We start from the raw sequence: 22,193 nt of genomic DNA, 5'->3' as shown, positions 1-22,193 counted from the left end.
ATGTTCTAAAGTTATGGGACTTCCATCTGTTTCTACTGCACTTTGGCTATCTTGTAGCAGTTCCTTTAGCAATCCCTTCAGAGATCTCTTCAAAGTGTTTTCCCACATATCAAACTCTGAGGGGCTCAGGAGACACTTGAAAAGATCTTGAAGGTCAGCTGGAACTAATTCATTGGATGTTAGGGTAGCTTTCAACATCCCTTTAAAGATTTCACTATTGCGGCCAAATTCGTTTTGAATTTTGCAAAGTTCCCTAAAAGTTTGATATGAAAAATTTTGGAATTGTCTGATTTCATTTCTCCTTCCTGTATATATAACAGGAGCAAGTGATGGTATGTTATTTTGTTCCAGGTTCCAATTCCCGGATTCCCGATTCCCAGGGTTTCCCCCCACCCCCCCACCCCCGCAAGGGCTGGGAGGTGGGACACGTCCCCCCGCTGCTCCCCCCGAGGCAGCCGGGAGCAGGGCCAGGCCTTCCCCCGCAGGGGCCAGCAGGGTGGGCATGGCCAGTGCCGGCACCCCCGGGGCAGCCTGGAGCAAGGCTGCTCCCTGCCCCGCAACCGCGACAATCCAGGGAGGAGAAACTTCCCTCCCCTCGGGAACCGGGAAGGGTTTCACCCCACCCCGCATGTCAGCCGGGGGGTGGGAACCCTCCTCGCCCGTCCCCACACTCGAGGCAGCTCAGAGGAGGACCCGTCCCCCCCCACCCCTGCCAGGACCGGGAAGCACTCTGTTCTCCCGATCACTTTCAGCCCCCTGGAAGCAGGGAGCTGGGGCTCTGCCCCTCGCTGCCATGTGGGAGCTAGGAGGCAGGCCGCCGCCGCCCCCCGCTCCACCCCCGTAGGGTTCCAGGAGCTGCTGGCCATCCATCCCCCCATGCCGGACTCGGGAAGCTGCCGACCCCCACCTGCCACATGGGCGGTGCAAGTATTTATATCCTCTGCTTAGGAATCCGGAGGGACAATCCTCTCCGCCCCGCAGGGTCTGTGAGAGGGGATGGCCCCACCCCGCTCCCGTGGCAGCTCGGAGGGCAGGCAGGGGAGGGGCTGGAGCCACCCGGGTGGGAAGGGGGACGGTGGGAACCTGGATTGCAACACCTGAGGGCGGGGCCGCAGGGTGACGTCATGTAGGGCAGGTACCTGAAGGAGGGAGGGGGTGGGTCTGAGGGACGGAAAGGGTTATTGGAGGAGAAAGGGTTAGGGGCGGGGACAAGCGGGAAATAGGAATTTTGGGAAGAAAGAAGGTAACCTGGGGGATCAAACACGTGGCCGCCGCCATGGTGGACCCCCCCCCCACCCCCCCTTCCAGCGGCCACCGACCCCCAGGGGATCGGCCACATGGCCTGGATACTGTTCCAGGAAACTACGGTTATGGCAGGTTTCCTGCACATCTTGAGGAGACTCATGTGTCCCTTTCAATTCAGGGGCAGGGGGAGAGACAGGAGAAGGGGTAGGGGAAGTCAGAGGGGTTTCCTGTGGCTGTCTTCTCAGTTCTTTCTTAATTAATTCTTTGCGAACTTTCAGGAATATTGGGTGGAACTGAGAAAGTGTTTTCTCTCCATTTTCTAGTTTTGATGTTAAAAGATCCCCAATTTTGTCCCAAGAAGAGCTTGAATTTACATTCTGGAGGGTAAACTGAGGGAACTGAATAGATAGCCAACACACAAAATGCTTTAAACATATTTTAGAAGTTCTAACATTTCCACTATGTAAAATTTCCTGAATCTGGGAATATAAACTCCTCTGTTCGGTAGACAATTTAGAGACCATATTGTTAAATGCAAGCTACGCAAACAATCTGCCTTTTTTTGCAGTCAGAAAAACCGGAAGACAAGCACCTGTTCCCCCCCAACCCCGCGTTAGAAGGGGCCGCGCGCGGGCTCTGCTGCCACACCCGTGTTCCGGCTGACCCCCCAACTCTGCTGCAGCACCGGCTGCACCACCCCGTCACTGGGGTCCTTTTGGGGTCCCTGCCTGCTGCAAGGGTCACTCACCCCTTCCTGGAGCCTTGGGTCATCCAAACTGCTGCAAAGAAAAGTCCTTTGTCCTCAAACTGACTTCTTTGGCTCAGAACAAGCTACCAGTTTGTCCCTTTTCAGCAGAATATCACACAGAAAGCGATTTCGTGCTAGAAAGCAGCTGAGCAATCCAAAAGGCTTAATGAATCCTTAGATAGGACTCCAGCCAGAGCATGAGACTCTCAAACTTCCATGAGAAAGCCCCAAGTTGGAGTGACAACTGTCGGATTTCCCCTGGTCTCTCTGACCTGCCTTGGCTAGCTCCGTGTCAGAGAGAAAGGGTTTTTCCAGCATGAACAAAGGCAGAAGATCAGAGGAGGCTCTCCTTCCTGAGATAATCCAAGTTTATTATCCTGAAGGGTTCCAGAGAGAAGAGAGAGAGCAAGGGAAATGCGGGACATTTTCAAACCTTGGTAAGGGGTGGAGGAACCCTGGGTCACAGCCACTCAGGGCTGGCCGGCAGGGGAAAGGAGAGGGGTTAAGGGAAGTATCACACTACAAACTGAGAGGGGAAACAGAACAAACCATTTTCAGTATGATACAAAACCGTGAATGAGCATTATAACATTAATCCACACAAAAAAGGTAGAATTTTCTCTAGAAAGGAGTCAGAAAAAGTCTTGCTGGTGCATATTTTGTCATAGAGAGAAGATTGAATTTATGTCAGTATCAGGATGGATGGATTCAGTTGGGAATTCCTCAAGTAAAAGGAAATTGTAACTGAAACATGTTTTGATTTCAACTCCCTGTCCATGGACATAAAGGACCAGGTAATGTGGGGACAACTCTAAAATCCATGGTTTAATTTACTGTTTTTAATCTAACAAGCTGAAAGCATTTAATTTATATCTCTGTAGTTTGTTACATTTCACAGCAGTGACTTATTGATGGATATCTCCTGATTTCTCCCTCTCTGTGCAAACCTGCACAGGGTTCTCAGTTACAGCTCCTTAGCATAAGAATAGTTGAAATGCATTAAATTACATGAAAAAGAAGCAAAGCAGTAGCTTTTCTTGGTCCCATTGAAGTGATTTTGGTACAAGAGGTCTCGTCAATATTAACCAAATCATAAATTAAGAAGACTTACTGAGATGTGATGCATTCATGTGAAAACAGAGGATATTTCTTCAGTGTGCCTGGTTTCCTAAGTTTCAAAATGCTTTTAAATAACTCAAATTGAGCTATCCCACCCCTACTATCTGTAAGGAATGAACGGATTTTATTCTTTTTCATCTGTCTTGTAGTGGTTCTCCTTTGCCTTTAAAAGTGTTAGAATGCTCTAAGAGGTGAAGACCCCAGCTCCAAGAGGTTCACGAGTTCACAAGAGGAAATTACTGAGTTGGCCTTGTCAGAACATATCCAATTCTGGTTTTTTTCCCACCTCAATATTATTTGCTACAGTAGACAGAAAAAGATGTTCTTTATTTTTTTACAAGTTTCAAAGGAAGCTCTATCCTGTTTCATATTTTCACATTCTGGATATTCTTGAAGTCAAAGAAGAATGCCACCTGCTTTTCTATTTTTATATTCCTTTATAAGCATTAATCTAAGCAAAATTCTGTGACTTTGCTTTCTTTCTGCAATGAGCGCCTGCACCCAGGCCAGTTGAATTAAAAGCCAGAAGAATTGATTTGTGATGCCTGTTGTCAGGCATGAGAGAAGCCATCAGCACAGAGATGTGGGAACTGAAAATGCCCCTGGCTGTGCTCAGTTCCATCTGGGATAAGGGCTGTGCTGTGGCTGTCAGCCCAGCCTGACTGGGAACATGGCAGGAGGAAGCTGTCGTGGCTACGGGTGCTGTTTAGGCCAAATTGTACATTTATACAAAGGTCATTAATTGCTACAGCTGAAGAAAAGCAATGTGAATTTTTCAGTACGTTAATAATCGCAGAATGGTTCGGGTGGTAAGAGATTTAAAGCCCACCCAGTGCCACCCCTGCCATGGCAGGGACACCTCCCACTGTCCCAGGCTGCTCCAAGCCCCAGTGTCCCACCTGGCCTTGGGGACTGCCAGGGATCCAGGGGCAGCCACAGCTGCTCTGGGAATTCCACCCTGTGCCAGGGCCTGCCCACCCTGACAGGGAGGAATTTCTTCATAGTATCTAATCCAAACCTATATCTGCACTCCTTCAGGTGGGATGGAGTTACCTTGTTCTAGGAATTTAGGGGGTGTCCTGCCAAAGCTTGGCATGCAGTAAAAAAAATATTCTCCCCCTCTCTTTCTGTCTCAAAGTATTTGAATAATGTTTCTGTCCTGACATGGATATGTGTGGCATGTAGTCTTCTGAAAGCTACAACATATTTTGGAATTAGTTGTTTCCATTGTGATTTATTTCTGAGTAATTTATTTTGGGGTTTGCTGTTGGTTTTGCTTATTGAAATATGGTTTGCTAGAAATTGTGTTCCTTTTATTGAGTTAATTCTTGTTTTAGAATACAGGCAGTTCTGGCTGCAGGCACCTTTCCCTTGAGCTGCAGTTCCAAGTGCTGGGGGCGGGCGGGTCCCGCAGAGCTGTAGGAGGGCTGGGGGTGATGGCAGCGCTGTCCCAGGGGAAAGAGAGAGATGGAGAGAGAGCTCTCCACTCACGGTGTTGGTCCTGTTGCTCAGCAGAGTGCTGGATGGTGGCAGGTTAAGGCGAGAGTTCGACAGCAGTGCAGGGTCTGACAGCAGTGAGGATGGCTCCTGGCGCTGGAATGGCAGGGATGGGACACAGGCGGCGATCGTCCTTCTCGTCCGAACTCCGCGGGGGAAATGGGCCGAGGCAGTGCCTTCTGTTTCCTCTTCTGGATGTTTGAATCTCGAGGGGATTTCTCTCTTCCATCCCCTCCCCCTTCCCCCTGTCACGAGGGCCTAATCAACAGATATCTTAGCATGACAGTGGGGAAAATTCCGCAGAGGGAAAAGGGAAAGAACCAACCCCCAACATGGTGAAAGCAGATTATGGATATGAGATTTGTAATTCCCAGGAGAGCTCTATGGAGCAATCAGCAGGACAAATTTATAAGCACTCCCAGGGTAGAATGTACCATCATTAACCTGATTTAAAAATGCACATGGGGGTCTGCTAACATGAAGAATGTGGGTTTATTATCTCAGGATATATAGGTGGTGCTTCCTCTGAAATGCAGGGTGTCTTAGGACTTGCTTTTGAGGATCTGGAAAGTTCTGCAAAAATCATATTACAATTATTATTCGGGGATGAATTATAATGGTTTTGTAAACTGCTTGTCATATGCTGAAGAGTGTGCACCATAACACAATTCAAATATTTTGTAAACAAACTCATTATCCCAAATGCATTAACTTTAATACAGATTTGGATGCAATCAGGTTCTTCGCTCTTTCCCCATATGTCATAAATTGCTGCCTGATGACTTTTCCTTTACCATGAAAAATTTTTGCCCAAACTAAGAGAGCTAATCCTGCACATCAGGTACTCCCACAGCCTTGATCCCTTTCCTACACCTTCTAAATGTAGAGGTTTGGTGCTTTGTACCCCTGCACTGTTGTCTCCTCTCCAAATGTTCCAGCTCTGGGCCTAAAAAGAGTGGCTACTTTCTTTCTGTGCAATCTGGTGTGTAGGTGTTTTGTTCAAGCACCAGCACATTAAACAGTCAGCACAGTCCATTTAAAATAATTAGGATTAATTTTCTCAAGCTTTCATGAAAACAAAAAGAAAATTATTTGCAGCTACCTGCACAGTGCCAATTTAAGTGGGATAGAGTAAAGTCATTACAGGTAATTTAATTTAAACAAATATTACCCAAACTTTACCCATGTGACAAGTGGTTTTCTTTGCAAGTCCAATCAAAAGACATCTTTCTGAGCACTTTTCCAAATGGATGATGCACTTGGAAAGAGCATTTTTCATTCTGAAAAACCTGGATCTGATCAATTTACAGGTGGCTTTTGACAGCCAAAATCTATCAAAAAAATCAAGTCAAATTCTATCCAAAAATGAAAGGGTTTTAAAAATGACAGCTGATGTTTCCAGATATACCTAGGCTACTTATAATGAATTGGGGCTTATTTAAGAATTTCATGTAAGCAAATTAATTTCTGAGTTCAAAATTTAATGAAGTTTGGTTGATATAATCAAGGAGATTGAAATAGGCTTGAAGGGCTTGATTCTTGATTAATGGAAATCTATATAGTTCATGTATTGTTTTTCTAATGTAATACCTTTGGAATGAAAAAGGTTTAGGTAAAGTTTAATAATAAATAGAAATTAGGAAGGAGTTGGAGACTGGAATGTATGCATCAAACTTTGAGGATCCCTTCTTTTCTTGTCCTCTAAAATAGGAATAAAAACCTTCTGGGGGGCTAAAAAGTGGTATTCAGTGATCAGAGGAACTGATTAGATACATATTCATGTATTTTTTTAAAACTGAGAAAAAAATCCATCATAATTTTTTTAAGAATTGATAATAAATCACTGACATCTTGTCCCCAAATCCAAAAGTTGTCCAAATTTTAATCTTAATTGTTTATCAGCAACACTTGCTGCCCATGAGTCCAGATTTGCTATGATTTTCCATGCAACATATAGGAAAAAATGTGAATGAGAAATGATGGTATAAATAGGCTCATTAAAAGTCCAAAGCAATTAATATATAATTAATTAACAAACTTGTCTGAAGTTTGAAGTTTGACATGTCAGTTACAAAGATGAGAGAGAACAAATGTTCTCTGTTCCCCACTGCTGTACCTGAGTAGTGTCTAATTGACAACAACTAAAAATCATCCTTCAGTGTGATTCTTGTTCTCAGGATCTCTACCAGCAGCTGTCAAATGTGCTGTCAGATTTATTAGATGCCACAATGCCAAATATTTCCTGTGACTCTGTGATCATAATAAATCTGAAAACACAAAGCAGTCTCCCCAAAGCCTGATTTTATTTCCTCCCTTCCCCTTCGTCAGCACTGGTGTAATAGGGAATGAGATCTAGACTTTCTGGGAAAGTCCACTTTGTTTTATTAAAAGCACCGGAGGTGGGAGCCCAGGATAAGCCCAGGCCCCACTCAACAAGCCAGACAGACAAATAACTGTGCACTGCACAGGATGCTTCTCTGGATCCCGAGTTCTATCGAAGGATTTAGGTGCTGGGCACCTGGGGGTTTTGAAGTCCCTGGTGCTGCCTGGTTAGTACACTTCTCAATCCTCGTTTGATCGGTCCCTTTGTCTGGCCGCTGGTTGGCCCATATTGGGGTGCAGTCTTGGCCAATCATTCTGAATATACTGATCTTATAGGCTGGCTCGTTCCCCAATCATGGTTCAAATTGTTGTCATCACCCCATGAGGTAATATTCCAGAAAGTTCCTCTCACTCCACTAACTGAACCCTCATCAACCCCCCTAGTGGCCACACACCCGCAGCACATAACAATCATTAATAATTCATACATAACAATTCATTAACAATCTACACATAACAATTCATTCACAGTTCATGCACAACTTCATTATATTAATTAATAACTTATAACTCCATGCTCAATGTCAACTCATTTATAACACTGGGATGGTGGGGCCTGGGGACAGCAGCCCTGGAGAGCAGCCAGAGCCAGCACTGCTCACTTTTCCTGCCTTTCCCTTCCCCTCCCACCCTTCTTTACTGCTCTCCCCTGCCTCAGACACAAACCTCTGGTCTGTCACCAGTCTCGAGTCTGTCCCCTAATGCTGGTGGTTTTTTGCTGCTCTTGTCTCCTTTACTGCTGCTGCCTTTATGGTTTGTCATGCCCTCTTATTCCGCCCCAGCTTCGCACTTGTGTCAGATGTCAGTAGCTCTGTTACTCAGAGTTCTACAAGTATTTCCCATGGTCTGCTGAGACTTGATTTTTCCCAGAAAGCAGGCTAACAATACATTTCAGCTCAGGCGTCACTGGACAGAGGCAGTGGGACTACACAGACATGTTTTCTCCACCTTAATCTCTATTATTAGAATCAGCTCTTGGAAAAAGAATCAATCTGTACTGAGAATGAGGCTTTTCTTAATGCAGGAAAAGATTTTGGGCAGTAAGGAGCCAGGCAAGTATCTGCTCTCAATTATTTTTTTGTATTCTGGGCTAGAAATACATTTGTAAGTAAACCAAGCCATTTTTGCCTTAGCTGCCTGTGACACGTGTACTGTGTGTGTGCATGGAAAATGTGACATCTGTGCTCTGTGCTCAGCACACTGAGGGAGGCAAAAGCACAGAATCCCACTGGCAGTGCATCTCCCAGAGAACCAGGACTTTCCAGGATAAAGCTTGTCATTGCTGATCTGTGTTGCTAACCCCAGAGCTGCTTATCCTGCAGTCTTTCCAAAGGGGAGCAGCAGTGGTGCTGTTGTAACTCCCTCTGTAAAGCACTTCAGCAATTATGGACGGTTGTGTTGAAGGATGGATAAACGACCATAAGGATGGAAAAATAACCACCATCAGATTCTGAGCACAAGAACTCATGTGGTTGTTTTTTCATGGTTATTGTTATGATCCACCCACTGAAAGGAGATTTTGAACGATGCCTGGCCTGTTCCTAGCACATATTATTAGGGCAGGTATAGACACTTCAGCTGCCTGGTGCAACCTGTCCAGTACAGGTGTCCCCACCAGGGCACAACATTCCCTAAAACACAGATTTCATATTAAAAAAGAAAATCAGTCCTAGAACTGAATTAAATTTTGTCTTTTCTGCAAAATCTTTGTTTTCTGCCTCTTTTCCAGCCCCCACCTGTTCCACAGCACTCACTCCTGGCCAGGGTGCAGCAACAGCTTTGGCTTCAGGACATTTGTGTGAACTTGTCCCTATCTTCTGTTACCCTGGTCTGATTTGGGTAATGTGATCAAAGAGACTTGGCAGATTTCCAGGGTGAAATCTGTTAGCCTGGAGAAATGGAGGCTCAGGGGGGCTCTTGTGACTCTGCACAACTCCCTGACAGGAGGGGACAGACAGGGGAGTTGGGCTCTGCTCTAGGGAACAGGGACAGGAGGAGAGGGAACAGCCTCAGGCTGGGCACGGGAGGCTCAGGGTGGACACCAGGAGGGATTTCTCCATGCAAAGGGTGGTCAGGCCTTGGAAGGGGCTGCCCAGGAAGGTTTGGAGTGTCCATCCCTGGAGGTGTCCCAGGAAGGGCTGGAGGTGGCACCCAGAGCTCTGGGCTGGGTGACCAGAAGGATTATTCAGAGATTGGCTTGGATGATCCTGGAGGTCTTTTCCAACCTTAATGAGTCTCTGTGACCTGAAAAAGGCAAATACATATAAAATCCTCCTTCTGGGTGCCCTAAGCATTGGCAACTCTAATCCAAGCAGCTCAGTGCACACCTTTGTGTGGTGTGGGACCAGTCCGTGCTGGTGTGTGCCCAGTGTCACCATCCCAGCCCACTGGAGAGGAGGAAAACTCAGGGCAGGACTTCACTGAAACAACCCCTAAAGTTTTGAGGGGATGGACCCTCTGCCCTCAGTGGAAGAGCTTGCCCAGAGCCAGAGCCCAAGCACATGGAGCTGATGGGATTATCCAGACTTTCACTTCTCTCCCCATCCCATGTGGACATTTAGGGTCCCCAAGCTGTGTCCCTGTGAGTGGCGGGCTCATCCTGCACTTCAGCCCAAATTCACAGGGCACATTTCCTCACTGACATGAAGCAAATCTCAGAGCATGGGAGGGAGGAAACCTATAGTTTGGGAGGTTTCAGCATTTCCCCTCAGTACCCTCAAATCCTTGTGCCCTTGAAGAGCTCCTCCTGGATCTCCCTGTCCTTCAGAAGGAGAGCACTGAAAGAAGCCATTTGAACATCAAGTATTGGATATTCTGCATTTGGATTAATCAGCTTTACTCTGTTGTCCCTTCTCAGATCCCTGGGCTATAGGCAACATGGAAAATGATTCTCAGTCCCATTTTCAGGCACCTCTCTTTAATGCCGCACAATAACCTGTACAACAGTCAATGTCCAGCTCTGTTGTCTAGCATTTTTCTTTCCTCTTGGAGAGTGGTATAAATATTAATAGCAGTAACCATGGATATTCTCTTTTATCTGACATAGTACAAAAGAAGAAAGCTTCTCCAGATCAAATTGACTATTGATCTTGATGTGTCTGTTTGTGCAACCACTGCCACTGTAATTTCAACACTATAATTAAAAAAAATATTGAAGCCAGGTAACCTTACTCAAACTCGAGAACAGTAAAAATAGATAAAACATGATGGATGGACTTCTTCTTCTCTCTTATGGAACAAGGGTTAACTAGGAGCCTGAGATTAGACTACAGGGTAAAATCAGTGCTAAAGTAGTGTCAGCCCTTGAATTTGTTGAAGTGAAAAAAAAATCAATGTATTGTGAAAGAAATTACAATTCTATTAGGAGCAGAAGCCTCAAATGAGCAGATCTGAAGCAAGAAAATGACTTGGAAATGAGTGAAGGCTTGAACCAGACCTAACTTGGGTTATTTTCTCTCTGCATCCATCACATTTACTGATTATGCTTTGTTTAATAACAAGGACAAACAGTGGTTTAGCACAGCTGTTCTCTCACTTGCATTTTCCTGCAAATAAAACCATTAAACAGGCGTTTTTTACTGACTGCCAGATCTTTCTATGGCAAGAAGAAATGACTGCCCCCCATATGTCCCCAATGCCCTTTTCATTCCAAAGTACCATGATCTCGCTTGGCTGATGAATGGTTAAAAGATGGAACAGAATATTTTTAACGTGACTCTGATTGACCTTTGTGTTCCCCACACTGTCTGGCTTTAATTCTTCTAAGAATGGCATTAACATTTGTTGAATACATATACAATTCTATTTGCTGAAACTGTTGTATACAAAGAACGCTCTGCTACAGACTCTGTTCTTCAACAGAAATGTAAGGTCTTTATGCCAGCCACGAGGATTGAAAATCTGTGATTATGGGATTACATTTTCTACAATCAGGATGGTTTTGTGGCAGAATATTTTTTAGTTATGCTGCATGTTTTGTCTCCCTGTTCTTCATCAGTAAACACATCCCTCCTCTAAATTCCCTTCTTTGCTGGGTTTACTGCACAAAGAACTTATGAATGGCTGAGACATCCATTCATAGGTTTTAACAGCTTATTCAGGCTGTCTCTTCTCTGTCTTTGTAAGGAGAGACTCATTTACCACTATTGTGAAAGGGGAATTAATTCTTAGATTTCTGATTTTTAAGCATGTGTTTTCTGAGAGCAAAGGCACATGAAGCAGTTGTGCAAACTGAGCCCATCTGGCCAAATGTTTTCCTTTGGTCTCCCTTAAAGGGGCTTCTTGCTCATTGAGCTCACCCTGTATTGATGACAGACACAACAACTGGGCAGGGTTTTATTTCCCAGCCACATGAACTGGCATTTTAGTAGTCCTATATTCTTATTCCAGGATTAAATGGGGAAAAACATACAAGAAACACAATAAGCTTTGGGAGGTGGGGTTGGGCCGTGTGGAAGTGGAGGGGGGATGTTGAGATTTCTGGGTTCATCTTGTACAGTGGCATTAGGTCACCTGCTGACTCAGCTTGGAATTGTTGTAATTCATGGAGGATTTACAATTCTCTGATGTTGCCTCAGGAAAGGTGTGGAAGAATCCCAGACTCCCACAATGTTGGTTGTGACATTTTTGTTCCTTTTTTTTGGTGGGGAGGTTGTTTGCTTCTCCAGGTGATCAAATGAAAAGTGAAGCTCGTGCTGCAAGGAGAAGGGAAATGTGACAAATATTGCCAATAGATGGAGGACTAATCATTATAAGAGCAGAAAATATAGAGAAGGTAAATATACATATTCTGATTCCTAGAAATCTTTTATGTTATATAAATGAGGCAAAATCTTATATAAGCAGTATCAAAAATTATCCCAGGAAGCCACCCAACCAGGAGGGCCTTGAAGGGTGGAGAATCTAAATTATCTAAGGGGATGTCACAGTTTTGGGGAGCACCTACTGCTCCCTCTGCAGCACCCAAAACCTGTTCATATGATGTCTTTGGTGCCAAACAATGCAGCTGGCAGGGGAACCTGCAGCTCTGACCTTGTTTATATTTTAACTACTGAAGATCTGCCCTCCCCAGGCAGGGAATTTGCTCCATGCTCAAAATCACATCCAGAATTTTGTTTCTGTTTTGTGAACTCTGAATCCTAAGCCCATATGGCATCTCAATGCTCTTTGTACAGCAAAAATTGGACTTTTATTTTGACATCAGTCAAAATATATGGATTTTCCTTTATCTTTACACCTCCACCTTTGACTTTCAGTAGAATAGAATAGACTATTCCCATGCTGGGGGAACACAACCATCACTTAATCCAAGTGCCTGAGCAGTTCAGGGCTGACCAAGCTAAAGCTTTTTCTCAAGGGCATTGTCCAAATGGCTCCTAAGCCCTGACAGAGCTGGGGCCTCAATTGCCCCTCTAAGAAGCCTTTCTAGTGCTTGGTCATCCTCTTTGGAAAGAAATGCTTCCTAAGGTGCACTAAAACCTCATCTGGAAGAGCTTTGAGCTATTCCCATGTCCCATCAGTAGATACTGTGTTCCTTCCTCTGTGGAGAGCAGTGAGGTCACCTTCATGCTCCTTTTTCCTAAGTTTAACAAGCTCAGACTCCTGAGCTCCTCACAGGACCTCCCTTCCAGCCTTTTGAGCAGCTCTGCCTCCTTCTGGGTTCATCAAGGACTGGAGAGACACTCCATGTCCCTGACATTTTGATTAGTCTCATTAATGTCTTGTGTTTGCATTTAGAAAAGGAAAAAAAATTGAAAGGTTGTTTTTTTTTCTTAGTCTGCACCCTCACCAACCTCCTGCTGAAAATGGAAACAATGAGGAGGTGACTTCAGTGCCAGAAATGTGGAGTGGGGGCAGCAGCAGTGACAGCTCTGTAGCAAATCCCTCACACAAATTACTTTAATGTAGGTCAGAGTAGCAATAGATATTAGACAAGGTCCAGAAAGCATCCAAAAAGCCTTTGTTTTTCACCAGTTTTGTTTCTCTTTTTAATTTTCCCCCTCAAATATCAAACATCGCTTCCTGTTCTCTTGTCTTAAGGACTACTGATGAGTCAATGCCTGAATATCTCATGGTCCAGCCATTCTACTTGATTTTCTTTCTATTTTCTGGTGTGTTATGACTTGAATGAGTGCCAAGATAATCTTGGATATTCCTGGGGGCACCTCATCTCAATATTCTTTATTGCTGGAGTCACCAGAATGAACCTGTGGCTGGAAGGACCATAATAAATTCAAAATTTAAAACACTCTCCTAACCAGAACTTTTGACCTGTACTTCTGGACTTATTTTTCTCAGAAAGACACCGACCTACCTATTCTAAGTACCCTTATTTAACAGGAATATATTTCGTGGAGGCAAGTTCTCAAATTGAGAATGTTCTGAAGAAGGTTGAGAAGTCAGCAGACTTGAACGATTCAAAAGTAATAGTGACCTCTAGTGACTAGAGAATTCCATACGTCTTCCAGAACAAGTTTAATTTGTTATAAACACAGTATTTTATAAAGTTTATAATAGTATTATATCATTTAAGAGAGGGAATTTTTGCTTTTATGCTTTTTTCAGCTGGAATTCATTATTTGTAGCTAAAACTGATATCTGCTTGAATGTTCCTTACTTAACAATTCTTGAATATATTTTAATACTTTTATTGTAGCCTAGAAGTAATTAGACCTTATTTGAAGCACATCTGAACCTCTTTGGTGTGTGTTCTCTGGCACATAGAGGAGAAAATGACAACATTCCAAATGACTCCACACCTCATCTCAAACTCTTTGCATGGGTTTAATTTTATGGAATACTGTCTCTTGTGGTTTGAGTCTTCAGATAGGCTTTACTTAGAACTTCTCACACGGGTTTTTGATTAATCTGGAGAGAATGTTCATTAAAACCCACAAAATATTGTGGTTTTAATGCCATTTTCTCTAAGAGTTAATATCTCACTGCTGGAAGTACTTTGGATTTCACGATGCTTTGCCCTGACCTCACTCAGAGTACCCAGGGCTCAGGTGTAGTAAACTCATGGAATGGTTTGGGTTGGAAGGGACCTTCAAAGGTTTTCTAGTCAAACCCCCCAATCACTGACACCTCTTTTGCTTGGCACTGGATGGCAGATGTATGTTAATTTGATTTTATTCCTATTATTTAAATAAGTGTGACATGGGTCAGTGGTGGCTGTGATGGGTTATGAGTGGCACTTTATTACCTTCCAGGCCTTTTCCAACCAAAGTGATTCTATGATGATGCATAGATCATTTATTACCCACTCACCTCCTAACATTCCCAGCATTTCCCCAGAAAATTAATTCAACAGCTGCACTAAATAGTAGCTGTTTATTTCTTTTAGTGATATGCACTGAAAACGCTTTTTTCTTTTTTTTTTCTTTTTGCTTTAATACATGATTTTACGCTATACTATTGCAGGGACACAACACATTATTACTTAAGAGATAGGGGACGAAAAATTTGGAAAGAGGAAAAGAAATGCAAATTTTGTTTAAAGCTTATTTCCACTAAGAGAAACTGCACCAAATGAAAAGAGGAAGTCTTGCACTTGTCATTCTCTCTGTTTCATTTAGATATTACTGAAATTAAAAGTTCTTTTTGATTTTGTTTTGGTCTTTTTTGTTGTTGTTGTTGTGTTTTGTTTTTTTTCTTTTTGGAGAAAATTAACTGAATTATACAAGGAGCTGGAAATATGACAGGTCAGAAGGAAGTAGTGCCAGAACACCATGCAGTGAGCAATTTCCATTCAATTTCAAGGAGGTGCTGCAGACTAAAAAATCTGCTCAAAGATGCTGATCAGGTGGTTATGTAATCAAAGACATCTGGCTTGCTGACAGAAGCTTGGGATGCAAATGTTCTGCTGTGTTGTAACCTCAGTGAGGTTATAGCAGCCACATCTTTTTATCAGGCCTACAAACCCACAAATTGAGTGTAAGTGCAGATCCTGTTGAGCAAGGAGCTTAACGTTGCTGCTTATGAATAGCCTTGTTCATTACTAAGCCAGTCTTTATTCAGATGAGGTAAATTACTTAAAATATTTGGAGCTATTTAGATTTTAAATCACTGAGAATCTGAATCTCTTTAACCTTGGACATGTGCTGTCCTGGTTTGAAAGACAGGTGTTTGCTAAGGAAAGCAGAAGCTTCCCTTTGGACTGAAAAAAACCCCGTGATTCTTCCGATTATTATAATTTTGGAATTAAGAGAGCTCTCAGGCAAAGATATGGGGGTAGGAATAACAGTTCTTTACTAGTATATCTAACAAGACAAACAAGAACAACAGCTATGAAATTACCCACAAACAGAACAGTAACTCAGTCCCAGTCTTTTTTGGCTGCAGGCACCTTTTCCCTGCGCTGCAGTTCCCGGTGCTGGGGGCGGGCAGGTCCCGCAGAGCTGCAGGAGGGCTGGGGGTGATGGCAGCGCTGTCCCAGGGGGAGAGAGAGATGGAGAGAGAGCCCTCCGCTCACGGCGTCGGTCCCGATGCTCAGCAGAGTGCTGGATGGTGGTAGTTCACAGCGAGAAGAGAGCCGGGCAGGGTCCGATGGTGGTTTCCCGACGCTGGGATGGGACACAGACGGCGATCGTCCTTCTTGTCCGAACTCCGCGGGGGAAATGGGCCGAGGCACAGCCTTCCGCTTCCTCTTCTGGCTGTTTGAATCTCGCGGGGCTTGCTTCTTCCCTCCCGTCCCCTCCCCCTTGTCACCAGGGCCCAGTCAACAGGTATCTTAGCATGACAATGGGGAAAATTCCACAGAGGGAAAAAGGGAGAGAACTAACCCTCAACATGTGCACAATTCATAACACAAACCCATGGTTTGTTGCTTTATTCATGTTTGCTTTGACAGGTCCAGTGTTTTCCTGGTTTGCTAAAGAGAAGATTTGTTTCTGATGAGTTTTTCATATCCTTCCTTTGCCCTGATATTAGAAACTCTGGAGAGATACAGCTTCATGACAATTTCAGTGTCTGTAGGAGAGAAATTTTGTTTATTTACTGTTAATTCTGTACATTTATGTAATTGCTGAACTGAGACCAGACTTTCCATGTGTGAGAAGATGTGAGAAGAGACGGTTGCTTGATTTAGTGTTTTGAGTGTGGATCCTTTTTCAGGAGAAGTTATTTTGATTCCATGGTAAGGAGATTTACATGATGGTGTTTGAGCTTCTTTAGCAAAATTTACTATCAACAGCAAAATTCCTGGGTTTTTTGTTTGGTTTTTGTTTGTTTGCTTTGTTGTTTTTTTTTTTTTTTTTGGTTTTTTTTTTTTGTTTTTTGTTTTTTGTTTTTTGTTTTTTGTTTTTTTTTTTAATTTGAGAATTATACTAAAGCAACACCATATTTTCCAGAGAGTGAGTGTTTAACAGAAGTTACAGTGCTGCTATGGCGAAAAGCTTTGGAAAACCACATATTTTTGAAATTGCTTGCCTCTATGGAAGACTTAGGATATGAATTTCAAAAGCTTGTTTCTCATTTAGAAAACAGACATTTCAAAAGTGAGCAAGATTGTGCAAACCTTCTTGGTGGCCAGCACCTTAAAAATTCAACCCCTGGGGGATTCCTCTTGCTGGCTGTGGAGCTCAGTATCAACATGGGCTGTTCTCAGCCCTATTCTCAAGGAGCGAGCCTTGATTGGTAATTTTCCCTGATTTGACTTCAATACTGTCTCTTAAAACTTGTTTGGGTTAATAAAACGGGGTCATATTGGTTTATGTCCATGGTGTTATCTCTGCGACTAAGGTTGGACAGGGTTTAGAGCAGCCTGGGACAGTGGAAGGTCTCCCTGCCCATGGCTGGGGGTGGCACTGGATGGGCTTTGAGGTCCCTTCCAACCCAAACCATTCTAAGATTCCATGATCATAGAACTTTTTCAAAATTATATCAGGGAAAAAAATGTCTGTAAAATCCTCATGATTTTTTTTTAAATGGAGTAACTAAAATGCATATCCTAGAATAATTGTGTCAATGGAAAATCTTCGAATAAATTGTCAAAAGGGGCTTTTTGTGGACAAACTAGCTGAAATTTAGCTCCAAGCATCTTTTTTTTAAACTCGTAGTTTTAAGCACTGTTAATGATATGATACAAATTGTTTATAAAAAAAATTAGTTGCAACAGAACCAAACCAAATATGAAGAATCTGCCTCTGTGTTGTGTGAGGTTTATTCAGAGCACTCTTCCAAAGCCAGAGCCAGTGTTGACAGCAGCACACACAGAATTCACGGAATGCCCAGGTTGGAAGAGACCTCCAAGATCATCAATTCCAACCCATGCCCTAACACCTCAACAAGACCATGGTACCGAGTGCCACATCCATTCTTTATTTAAACACATTCAGGGATGGTGACTCCACTGCCCTCCCAGACAAAGCATTCCAATACTTCATTATTATTTCCGTAAAAAACTTCTTCCTAATATCCAACCTGTATTTCACTTGGCACAGCTTGAGACTGTGTCCTGTGGTACTGTCAGTGCTGCCCAGGGAAGGAGATAACCCTGGCTACAAACACCTTTCAGGGAGCTGTAGAGAATGATAAGGTCACTCTGAGTCTCCTTTACTCCAGGCTGAACAACCCCAGCTCCCTCAGTCATTCCTCACAGGGTTTTTGTTCCAAGCCCATCACCAGCCTCGTTGCCTCCTCTGGATGCGCTCAAGTGTCTCAATGTCCTTCCTAAGCTGAGTGGACACAACTTCACACAGCACTTGAGGAGCACTCCCTCCTTTTTGTTTTATCCCTTCTGTTCTGTTCTTTTTTCGTTTTTTTTTTTTTGTTTGTTTTTGGTTTTTTGGTTTTTTTTGTTTGTTGTTTCTTTGGTTTTTTTGTGTGTGTTGTTTCTTTTTGTTTTTGCTGGGTTTTTTTTATTTTTCTCTTCATTTTTAACCTCTGCTGAGTTGTTTGGGGTAGCAAAGCTTAAGGGGAAACACAGGCTGACTCTTGGCATTTGGAGAATTGCAAGGGGGGATGTTTGCCACCCTTCAGCGTTATTTACACCACTCATTCTGAACTCAATAATATCATCTTGAGAGTGAATTATAGAGGATGATGCTCATCTTACCAACTTCCAGCTTTAATTGCAGACTCAGATGCATCACAGACTAGCAGGGAGAGAGGCGCTTCCTCTTTGGGGTGTGCTAAGGTTCCTCTGACAAATATTGAGGCAGAGAGTGAGTTCTCCATGTTCTGCATGTTCTACATTTGTAGGCTGTAGCTGCAGGCACAGCACTCCCTGGCAGAACCATTTTAGAAATCATGACCTTGCTAGGCTGGAGTTGAAAAAGATGCAGTGCTGCTCTCTATTAGAATTTTTTTTACAGTTCATTTCTGAGGTGACACACAGCTGCTGGAACAAGGCCTCAGATTAGACCCTGTAGGCAGGATCTGGACTAATAAGATGTTGTGCTATGATTATTTCAAACTCTGCTTTGCCTGTCTCCGTTACTTTTCTATTTTTCTGCTGCATGTAAAAGGAAAGCCAGATTTGAAGGTTATATTCGCTTACCCAAATGTCAAGTTCTGTATGAACATCTCAGCTGACATTTTTCTCTCTGCTTGGTGAGGAATGATCCAAATGTCTGGCAGTAGTGCTGCACCATCTGCATCCTACCTGCCATGTTCAGACATGAAAGCTCGATTTGGTCTTTGTCTCAGAGAGCTGATAAAGACCTGAGGTTGGAAAATGTTAACATAATAGCTTGACATTTTGCTTCTTTTTGTTCAGCTTGGGTTCAAAGGGACCTCATGTGTTTAATCTAAGGGAAATACACTGTGTGTGAAATATTTAATGGAGTGATTACTTCCACTTCAGCCTTTGCTTGCACATACCTCTTTCAGCACAGTACAACCCCCTATCACCAGTAGTTAATGCTTCGAAAATGAGAGAGGTGATTCCATTTCTGCCATACTCAGAAGTTTCTACTGTATATTTGATGTCAGAGTTTCAGAAAGGGTATGAGAGTCAGTAGTGTCTAATTAGACAGCTAATTAGTGCGCCATGACTTTCTCTATGTAGCCATGTAAGCTCAATGCTGACCGTTTCTGTTTTATCTGAGGTTACTTTATGGGAAGCATTTGAGGCAGTGTGCAAGGGAAGCTTCTTGTCTGGGTGTATCAGGTTCCAAATATTATCTCAGGCAGACACCAAGCAATGCCTCCCAGGAGTGGCAGCAATGGTGTGAGCTCTGTCAGTTATTTTACACAGTGGCTTCTGCTCCCAGAAGAGTAGATGGATTTGTGCCGACTGGAATCCTGCTCTGGAGCTGAGCCAGACCTGCAGGCTTCTGAAAAAGAGGGAAGTGTCTGTGTCTCACTCCAGCTGGAGGAACACCGAGGGTCTCAGGGACTGCCTGTCCTGGGACAAGGCTGCTGCTGGCTGGGAATAGAAACAAAAAACAGGGCAAAAAGCCAGACACAAAACTATCTCGTTTTCTGTTTCTTTTAAAACACCATCAAAGGCTTTCTCTCTCTCCCCTACTCTCTCTCTCACTCCCCACTCCCAGGGTGTGTGAACTCAGCACAGCCAAGATGGGATATTTTGTTTAATGGTGTGTACAGGGAAAAGCTACCCCAGGTTAGGAGCCTTGGAGATGATGCTTCATATTCCTTCCTTATGAGGAAGACTTTGTGCCAATTCTTGGTTTAACAAAAATTGCAAATAATCTACATTCCTTAAGTTGAGGGATTTTTTTTTTGACCCATTTTCCTTTTTTTTTTTTTATTTTAATTATTATTTTTCCAGGTTGACTTATGCTTGTGTTAAGAAATTTGACACAAATTATTGAAAAATGCTGAAAAGTTAGGGGCTGTTAAATAGAAATATACTCAGGTTTATTGGGACAGATGCTGCTAACAAACTGTTGGACATTTCACCCAGGCAAAGGAAGTCACTGGCACCAGCTCAAGCTTTTCAGAACCTTCTCTTTACCTTAGAAATATTATTAATTATATGTGAACCAAAGTCCTACTAAAGAAGAATAGGGTGTTAAAATTGTTTTGGAAGGAACTTATCCCTGATGCTGTTGCACAACAGATGACAGAAGGAATTGATCCTCATGAGCCAATTTACTTTAGACCTCTGTTTGTGAGAAATTACACTGAGTGAAGGTCTGCCGTTAAAATAAAAATATTTAAAAAAACATAAAATGTACACAGAAGAACTCTTGCACTTCTATTAACTTCAAAAAAGCTTGTAAATAGGAAACACTTGGAACAGATTTTGATATGGAATTGGAAGTAGGAGTGTGGACAAATAAATTTTAAATGTTAATATTTTTTTAAACAGAAAATGTGAAAGCAAACTTTCTGAGCCTTTTATCCCCCTCCATTTGTGAGTCTCACAAGGGAAATTATGTGATCCAAAGTATGAGATGTATTGTTGGGATATCAGTCAGAGGATATTCAAATCATGACTTTCTCAAAATTGGTAGGCAAGCAACCTCTTTTGATGTGATCATATTTGGCTGTACATATTGATATACTCAATTCATATGACTGACAGTGGTTATTTCCTTCCTTTAAAATCTAAGCAAATAGTTTGACAAGAAAGGAATGAAACTAATTCATACTTTCTGTCACTGGTCATGAAAAACAGGTTGCAAATATATAAAGTGCTCAGACAAGTAATATCTTATCTGATAATTCAGCTGAGATTTTTTGGACCATTTCCATGGACTATACTGCTGGAATTAACTGTGTTTCTATTCAGAAATTACCCACATACAATTCCACTTTTTATTCTTTTATTTCTTCAGTTAATGTTTAAAAGTTATATAAGTGGAGCTTTAGATTTTGGAAATAGTCATTGTAGAAGTTCTTTTGAGTCTCCTTATGTTTGGTATTCCTTTTTCTTTCCATAATTGTTGTCCAAGATGTTCAGTGCTGTTTGAACTTTTATATTGCATATATTAACTTTAGTAAATTGAGAATCTCAATGACAGAAAACCAAAAGACTTAGGAATTAGCAGCTGAGTAATTAGTGTTTAGTGCCATGCTGAGATCCTGTGACATCCAAAATTTCAGCAAGGATCTGGCAGGTGTGATGCAGGAATTAGAGGACATCCAGTTGGGATCACAGGCAGGTGAATTTAAAAATTTAAATCCAGCCCTGACATTTTATTGATAGGAAAATGGGAGTGCAAAATCTTACTCAATGAATTCATAGGTTTCGGGGAAAGGGACCTTAAAGCTCATCTCATCCCACCTCTGCCATGGCAGGGACACCTTCCACTATCCCAGGCTGCTCCAAGCCCCAGTGTCCAACCTGGCCTTGAGCATCTCCAGGGATCCAGGGTGTCTTGGTTTAGTTTGAATTTCCTGGCTAACGCACCAAAAATATCATAGTTTGGGTTTGCCAATTTTAATATATCCACCTTCTGTTGTGAAATAGAATTAGGAGCAAAAGCAAAGCAGGCCCTAAAACTCAAAAGGGGATAAAGAAAAACTTTATTAACAACACAAAGAAAATAATAATAAATTCAGAATAGATCTTCAGACTAATCCCTCCTCCCCCTTTTCACACCTTCTTAACAACATACACAGACACTTCAGTCAATTCCTTACTTAAATAATCATTTTTAGTTCACTTTAGGGAGAGGAGTTTCTTCTTGTTCAGCTATAGGACTCTTTTTCAAGAGAGGAAAAAAAACAGTTTTCTCCTGACTCCACTTTTTCATGAATAACAGCTGGGTCTGCCATCATGAAACTCCTCCCACCTTCACAGCCTTCCCAGAGCTGTGCTTGTGGACTGTGTCAAACTCATGGGGTATTATTACTTTTGAGGATGAGCTGCTCAAAGGCAAAAGTTCTCTTCAGCTCTCTTCCTTCTGTTCATACTTTATTCCCAAGAACAGAGAACCTCTTTTTCCCCTTGGGGCAAAGGATCTTCCATAAACTTCACACCTCACCCCACCCCCTCATGTCTTTTTTCCATGGTTTAAAGGAATGTTTAATGTAGTACAGTCCACGCCTACAGCTTACAAAAAAGATATTCCAGCCAACCTTCATGGCGTCTCCTCATTCTCTTTCCATCTAGAAACTTAGCTTTTGCTTCATTGACTTTGGTGTATCCTTTCTGTTCTTTTTCTTCTTGCCCAAGAAAGGATGGAAGGTCTGTAATTCTTACCTGAGCATTGAAAAAGTTAAAATCTCACACAGACGTTGCAGGAGTTGGGCCAGGCCATGCTGGAACTGTGTCAGGATCTCAGAC

The sequence above is a fragment of the Cinclus cinclus genome, chromosome 11 (genome assembly GCF_963662255.1).
Source record: "Cinclus cinclus chromosome 11, bCinCin1.1, whole genome shotgun sequence".
NCBI lineage: Eukaryota > Metazoa > Chordata > Aves > Passeriformes > Cinclidae > Cinclus > Cinclus cinclus.
The sequence above is the reverse complement of the archived record's forward strand: the minus strand, read 5'-3'. Positions refer to the sequence as shown.